Source organism: Leptonychotes weddellii, chromosome 8 (genome assembly GCF_054177405.1).
Source record: "Leptonychotes weddellii isolate Sample4059 chromosome 8, ASM5417740v2, whole genome shotgun sequence".
NCBI lineage: Eukaryota > Metazoa > Chordata > Mammalia > Carnivora > Phocidae > Leptonychotes > Leptonychotes weddellii.
In genome coordinates, this window is record NC_138376.1 from 92,652,077 (window position 1) to 92,660,992 (window position 8,916).

Below are 8,916 nucleotides of genomic sequence, written 5' to 3' on the forward strand. Positions count from 1 at the left end.
TTTCTGCCTCCATAGACACACAAAGGACGCAGGGCCCTGTGGTCTGAGCCAAATACACCCCTCTTGGCCTTCCTCTGCAGCCCCCAATCCATCCATGAATGTGAAATGAATTACATTTCAGTCAGAAACAAAGTGAAAATTTTAGAGTCTGAAAAAGTTGAACATTTAGCTGGGCTTCTTTCTGAATAAGGCATTTTCTAAGCAACATAGACCAGATCTCACATAAATTTACCCAGACTGCAGAGAGTAAAATTATCCATTAAGTAAATCGCAGGCACTGTTAACATTTCCCTTGCTACAATATCCAACAATGATTTAAAAAAGAAATCGCTGGACTCAGAAGAAAGATGGCTGAGGTTACCGTAGAAGACGAGGGAGTGTTCCCTTCTAATCTGTAATATTTTCCTAAATGAACAACCAAAAAGATGCCAGAAGCAAGCAGGTCTGAGCCAGCATGGCACTGGTACAGGCTTATGAAATATAAGGGACAGACTTGTCACACCATGATTTCCCCTCCCAAGCTACACACCCAATGTGGGCTTGCCTTCTCCCAAGGGATTTCTTAAGCTCCCCTTTTAGTTATCATTTAGACAAGTAGATAAAGGTGGGAAAATATTTAAGAGTTATTTCCCACAATTTCTCTTTGTTAGCAAATATTTGGCTTTGAGGCTTAGTGCCCATCTTTCCATTGAGAGATGCCCACTGAAGTCAGCGTAGAATGTCGCTGTGAGGAGGAAGCCTCAGTGAGGAAGCCCAATTTTTTTTGCAGTAGCAAGCAGTGAACGCATTGTAGACTCTAGAACAAGCTACTATTTCCTCAGCCACCGGCCCACTGGGCACAAATCACACTGTGTTAATAGTCTATGAAGGCAAATAGTGAAACTCTGAGAAAAAAGGGGAAGGAGACAAACCCACAGGAATGGAACTTTTTCCACTGATATCCCGTCTTATGGAATGTCAGCTGGTGTTCATTGAAGGATGCCAGCAAGTACTTGCTGATGAATATTTTCCATACCAACCCCAAATAGAGATTTATTTTAGCATTTCTTGAAGGCATTTTGACTTCTACTGGTCACAAACTAAAATACAGAAGGCTCTGGGGAGTAGAGGGAGAGCACGCTTAGGAGGAGTTGGAATGCCAGCTGAAAATGTGTCTGTAAGAAGGAAACAAAACAATGCTCCCAGGGGCGCCTGGGTGGCTCAGTCGGTTAAGCTTTTGCCTTCGGCTCAGGTTATGATCTCAGAGTCCTGGGATGGAGCCCCACATTGGGCTCCCTGCTCAGCGGGGAACCTGCTTCTCCCTTTCCCTCTGCCCCTCCCCCTGCTTGTGCTTGCTCTCTGTCTCTTTCTCTCTGACAAATAAATAAATAAAAACAAAAAAACAAACAAAAAACCCCCCAATGCTTCCAGAATGGCAAGATGAGTAGAAAGACATGGCGTGACACCAAGACACACCACTGATGATTTTGCTCAGTATCAGTTATGTCCAGATGCTGCAGAACTGGCAAGCTTTCAGTGGATTACAAGGGATTGAGCTGTCTATCCATTTTCTCCACCAGGGCTTTACTCAGTTAAATGAAAGCTTGAACCATCTATACAAGAAACATGGCACTGGCACACGGCAGGGGGGGATAAAAGAAGAAAAAGAAACACTGCACTAAAACAGGGTATAGTTTTTCATGTTTTCATTAATTGGGAAAGATGAAGGCTAATATTTTAGGCCATATTTTACAGTCTAGAAATAGAAGAGCTCTGAAAAACGTTTCGATGGAGATTTCCATCAAAATGATCAACGTGATAGGGGCGCCTGGGTGGCTCAGTCGGCTAAGCGGCTGCCTTCGGCTCAGGTCATGATCCCAGGATCCTGGGATCGAGCCCCGCATCGGGCTCCCCGCTCAGCGGGAAGCCTGCTTCTCCCTCTCCCTCTGCCTGCCACTCTGCCTACTTGTGCTGTCTCTCTATCTCTCTGTCAAATAAATAAATAAAATCTTTAAAAAAAAAATGATCAACGTGATAGATCTGAATACCAACTGTGAGAGAGCTGATAGACACAGATTGCTCTTAACAGCACCTGCTGGTAGGAAGGAGTGTGCTGATCTATTTTAAAACCAAGTACACACATAAATATTTAGTCCTATAGTATATACTGGACCTTTTCTGTTTCTGTGTGAGTTATAATATGAAACCACAGTTGACCCTTGAATGACACAGGTTTGAGCTGTGTGGTTCCACTTCTATTTGGATTTTTTTTCTATAAATAGATGCTGCAAATGTTATTTCCTCCTCCTTATGATTTTCCTAATAACATTTTCTTTTCTCTAGCTCACTTTATTGTACGAATACAGTATAGATCCATACGGCATACAAAATGTGTGTTAACTGACTATGTTACTGGTAAGGCTTCAGCTCTTAGTAGTTAAGTTTTTGGGGAGTCAAAAGTTTTATGTGGGTTTTTGACTGCAGGGGTGTTGGCACTTCTAACCCCTGTGTTGCTTAAGGGTCAACTGTAAAACAAATAGGAATTTTACTCTTATGTTTCAAGGCCAGATCCAGTGATCACTCTTCCTTCACGCAGTCGCCTATCTTCTCAACTTGCTTCAGTAACTCCCTTCTCTGTGCTTCTCCGCCTTCTGCTCTGCCAGTGGGGTAGCACTTGCTCAACTTGTTTCATAGTCAGATGTTTGTATGTTATTTTCCCCCATCAGATGATAAACTCTTTGAGGGTGGAGGTTTTACCTTACTCCTCTCTCTCTCTGTTCTCATTGTGTACCCAATACTTTCTTGATAAATAGTTTCCAATTGAATTCATATATTGAATTTTATCAACTCACTTAGCACTAAATCATCTAAAATATTTTAAAAATCATAATCGCTTGGGTTTATACAGTATATCTTCCCCAATACCTACCCTGGATATCTCATCTGGTTTCATTACATCTCTATAATAAAAAATAGACTTCATTCCTCTCATGCTTAGCTGTAGAAACTAAAACACAAAAGGGAAAAATAAATGTTTCATAGAAGGCTAGTGACAGAAGGATCAAAGTCCTTCAGGATCCTGAAGTCCTTCTCAATGGTGTACACAAAAGCCCAAGAGTTGGGCTTTGCCTGAGCGCCTTTAACTGTCTGGGATTTCACATCATATAAACTGTTAAGTAGCAGCTGGGCTAGTTGAGGAGTATCTCATTAATAACTGATGTTCAACACGCACAGTAGTAGAATAAAAAGATATACAAGTGCCACTTAGCTTTGACTCTTCAGAGAAGCTGTAGGCTACAACCAGGTTAAATGGCTGAGGCTCAGAGAGTTCCTAGAAATTTTGGGTCAAATTAAGTTGGAAGAAAAGATGGTCAAAAGGAGCAAGGTGAATGGACAGCTTTTATTTCCTTACTTTTTTCTTCTAATTTTGTTTTCTGAAAAACTTTTACTGGCTTCCTTAATAATTCTTTTGAAAAGTAGTTGCATAGGGCACCTGGGTGGCTCAGTTGGTTAAACGTCTGCCTTCGGTTCAGGTCATGATCCCAGGGTCCCGGGATTGAGCCCCACATTGGGCTCCTGGCTCAGCAGAGAGTCTGTTTCTCCCTCTCCACTTGCCTTTCCCCCTGCTCATGCTCTCTCTTTCTGTATCTCTCTGTCTCAAATGAATAAATAAAATATATTTTTTAAAGATTTTATTTATTTAAGAAAGAGAATGAGAGAGAGAGAGAGGGCATGAGAGGGGGGAGGGTCAGAGGGAGAAGCAGACTCCCTGCTGAGCGGGGAGCCCGATGTGGGACTCAATCCCGGGACTCCAGGATCATGACCTGAGCTGAAGGCAGTCGCTTAACCAACTGAGCCACCCAGGCGCCCTAAATAAAATCTTAAAAAAAAATAAAAGTAGGTGCAAAAAGGTAACATAAAATGCAACAGGCTGTATATGAATTTTAAAATAGTAATTAAATATTGTCAATGCCAATGCAAACAACTTAAATTTTTAAGAAAAAATAAATAACTTTATAAAGGTCGGAGTGGATATCTTTTGTTTTTGTGGGTCCAATTCCATTCTCCACTCTTTTTTCTGGTATCATATACTCTATTTTATTCCTGGGCTTAGGGCTTTGTTTAGTTATTTAACAAACACTGCATGGTTCATAAGAGTGCTACACACCATTCTAAGCATTTTAGAAAATTAACTTAATATCAACAACAACCCTGCAAGATAGATAATATCATTATCTCAATTTGAGAAGAAATTGAAACATAGAGGGATTACATAATTTATCCAAGGTTACACATCTCATGAAAAATGGAGCTGGAAGACAAGGCATCCTTAGTGACAGTGTTTTGTCCTACAAAGCTTTATCTCCTTCAGGAAGTGTGCTAAACAGAAGCTGATGGTTTCTCTAACTCATCATGTTGTCTTTCCACTTAAACACTTGCCCTTTTCTAGCCCACACAAATACATTTGTTATAAATACTTTAACTTTGGTCCAACTGTTTTGTTCTTTGTTTTTTGTTGATCTATACCAACTGAGTCAGACTGAAACTTCCTAGGAGAAAGGGCTATTTCTTGTAACTTGCACTATGCAGTGTCCATCCTGTTCATGGAACAAATCGCTTCTTAATAGACTCATCTGGAGATTAAACAGTAGTTCAACTCAACAAACATTTATCAAGTACCCATTAGATGAGATGCATGGTGATAAGCATGGAATTTATAACAGAAGCCATGTGCATACTGCTAGCACATGTTAATAGAAGGTATTAGCACAGGGAAGCAAGATAGATGGATGCCCCTTTGCTGGGAAGGCCTACAGGACTCTCTCCTTCAGTAGCCCAGGGTGAACCTTCACTTCTGCTGGGAGCCAGGCCACTCCATGAATGATGGTGTTTCAGGATTGTGAGGCCTGGAATATGTTGCTTAGTGGGAGGCGGGCTTCTTGTCTTCTACTCCCATTTGGCAAAGATGCCTTATTATGTAAGACTGCCACTGTTTATCTGCACCATATTTATGGCTTTTACAAGGGTTATTCCAAGGTTTGGCAGATATGGAGAAGTATTTTATAAAGCAAGGCTTGTAGTGGGCAAGATCTCAAATAAAATTTCTGGAGTGTATCTAAAGTACCTTTAAATTGTTGTTCATGCTAAGGTGATTTAATGCCTCCCCTTCACCCCTCATTGGTCATATTCATCAGATTTAGATGAAAAGTAAACTCTTTAGGGCAGGGTACTATGACTACACTGTAATTCCTAAGTTCTAGAAAAATCAAAGTACATTTTAGTTGCTTTTTGAAGCCTAACCAGCCTGAAGACTATTTAAGTTTATCTTGTCTTTAGCAAACAGTAATCCTAATCTTAGGAAAGTCCTCTCTTCACTGGCCAACCTGAATCCCATAATACCATTTTTAATGGCTTGTAGTTAACACCCTGATGCTTATGAATGGAAGAGTTCATAAAGGTATGTTTGGGGAGATGTAGCAAAGTGCCAAGTGTCTACTCAGAATTAGTTCTTTATCCAATCATTATTATTTTATTGTTAGCTTCATTGGACATTTATACCTAACAGTTGCTACATAAATCTGGAAATTAATAAAACAGAACCTCAACACTAAAGAGTGGTCACTTTACATGTCTTTGTTCTACAGCTGATTTAATGTCCCTGGGTGTATAAGAGTCATTTTATGAACAACTTCTGTGGTCTATTTCCAATACCACCTACCATATTTTATACTTTAAGGGTGCCTGGGTGGCTCAGAAGGTTAGGCGTCTGCCTTCGGCTCAGGTCATGATCCCAGGGTCCTGGGATTGAGGCCCGCATCGGGCTCCCTGCTCCTTGGGAGCCTGCTTCTCCCTCTGCTTCTCTCTCTCTCTCTCTCTCTGTCTCTCATGAATAAATAAATAAAATCTTTAAAAAAAAAATTAATAAAACAGAACCTCAACACAAAAGAGTGGTCACTTTACATGTCTTTGTTCTACAGCTGATTTAATGTCCCTGGGTGTATAAGAGTCATTTTATGAACAACTGCTGTGGTCTATTTCCAATACCACCTACCATATTTTATACTTTAACATACATCGAACTTAGATTGTTTCCATCTGATTAAACATCTTGAGGAAAAAAAAAAAAGAGTAGTTTAGGATTACTTCTTAGTCCCAATGTAGAAAAGTAAATATTTCCATTTAAAGGAATTATAACATATTAAAATAAGTAAGTTTTAAAAGTCTAATCAATTTTGTGGTGCTTTCTGCAAGCTAGTCATAAAATAAAGGTCAGTCTTTCAGAATTTATTAGAAATCATGAAGCCCTTTCATCTGTGATAAAGAGATAAAAAAAGCTGACTTTACTATACATATAGATGTTCTTGAAAACTGCCCAATAAATCTTCCATTTTATAACTAAAATCACAATTTAAATATTTCCAAAGAGCTTCCTATTTGGAGGAAAAAATGTGTCAATACTCTGGTAAAAAATCATCTTTTGAGATACCCGTTTTGTAAGATTATATTTTAGCAAAGCAAGATAAACTTGTAGTACACAGTTTTATTAATTTGTAATCACTTGAAAACAAAGCAGTAAACAATAAATGATATGAGTTTGTAAGAACACAACCGATCAGAACAAATTAATTGTTTCCCTTGATGAAAGAAATAGATAAAAGACTGGTAACCATTTGCAATTGAGTCTTCAAGGCACAGTTATCAATAAGCCAACAAAGCAAAGAAATATTTTAAGTGGTGTAAGCATAACCTCATTCAAAAGATTGCTTTATGAAATAAATCAATCAGAGAAAGACAATCTCACTGATATGAGGAATTCTTAATCTCAGGAAACAAACTGAGGGTTGCTGGAGTAGTGGGGGTTGAGAGGGATGGGATGGCTGGGTGATAGACATTGGGGAGGATATGTGTTATAGTGAGCGTTGTGAATTGTGTAAGAATGAATCACAGACTTGTACCTCTGAAACAAATAATATATTATATATTAAAAAAAAAAGAAAGAAGATAGTAGGAAGGGAAAAATGAAAGGGGGGGAAATCGGAGGAGGAGACAAACCATGAGAGTCTATGGACTCTGAGAAACAAACTGAGGGTTTTAGAGGAGAGGGGGGTGGGGGGGATGGGTTATCCCGGTGATGAGTATTAAGGAGGGCATGTATTGAATGGAGCACTGGGTGTTATACGCAAACAATGAATCATGGAACACTACATCAAAAACTAATGATGTAATGTATGGTGACTAACATAATAAAATAAATTAAAAATAAAAGATTGCTTTAGTCTACTAAGACTTAAACTTTGTATACTAATAGCTTTTGTTTGCACCACTATTTTTCTATATAAAATTATAAACACATTTCTTACGTGTAGTATCTCCTGAAAATGTTTTCCAATACTTGGTGAAATTGTAAACCTCATTATCTCCATGATTTCCTCTTTTTTTTCATTGCCCCTTTTCACTCTCAATTGTACTCTCACTTTTCCTTCTCATTATATTTGTTTTTCCTGTAGATAAAAAAATGTGAGATAAACAAATGCGAGACATAAGTAGTATCTTAGAATAAAAACAATTCTCAAGAACTCATAAGCTAGACTAACCTAATGATAGGTAGAACAAAATCTAGCTTCTGTTTGATTTGGGGGGCCTTGCAAAATTCACCCTATTTATACCATTATATATATTTGTTATTTTAAAGAATTGCTTTATAAGTGGGTTTTTTTTAGCACAAACAATCTTAAGTCTGATTCAATTCTGTTAAATTCTAAGGTCCTAGCCCAAGAAGATGCAGTTAGTTTGCCATTTACTCAATTGACAAACATAAATATTGCATTCTTTATATTGCATTTTCTCTCGCCAGTCATTGTACTTGAGATTGGAGATACCAAATGACATGGACTTCACACTTGTGGAGTTCAAACTAAGTGGAGGGGAGTGGGAGGTGGGGACAAAAACTATAAATAAATAACTGCACTGCAATACAGAAATCACACACACACACATTAATGAAGGGAGTTGTTGGGTACATATGGCAAACTGACAACTTATACATGTGCACAACTAGTTGAGACATAATACTCAAGATTACATTGTCAAGGTGCAAGAAGGGAAATTGTTCATGACGAAAATCCAAAAACCATAGTGTGTTACAAATCAAGCATGAAATAATAATATATTGTGATGATAAAAAAGAATTACAGTTCAGGAACATAAATGGAAATAGAACAATTAGAAATCATGGGGTAGTCATTCCGTGAGATAAACTCGTCATCATGTTCAATGTAGGAAGTCCTTTATTATGCATTTATGACAGCCCAATTTTGGGCTTAACAACTTAAAGGAGATTTAGAATTTTGAATTTTGAATGAGACAAAAAGAAAAAACAAATATAGGTACATCCAAATATGAGAAAGTCTTTGTGGTCAGGAATGCTTATATAAATTGAAATTGTTTATATTAGAAAAGGGACAGGGGTGATGAATACCAGTAATTTAAAAATATATGAAAACTTATAGAAAAGAATTCATTCTCTGTAATAAAATCAGAGCAGAGAAGAAACATTTTTAGGTGGGCACAGAAGACATCGATGCTCCTCCTCAGGACGAGTGTTCTGAGAGTGAGAGCTAAGGATGACTGGAGAAGCACAAGAAAAAATTCAAGTTGTGAAATTGTTCTGGGAGAAAAGGCTGAAATAACACTACTGTTTCAGCTGCAGGAGCAAAAGCTACACTTTGGTTCTCACGCCTAAACACCAGAGGACAGCTCATCTGGCCCCTCCTCCCTGCCAATGACAAGGCTGTCATGATATAAGTGACAATGAAACAATTCTAGCCTGAGTCCAGATGTATCCCATTTAGATGGACTGACTTACGGATTCCCAAGGACAGAAATGTGGGAGTGGGGGGTGAGGAGAGCAGTCTCATTTGAGCTTTAGTGAGAGAT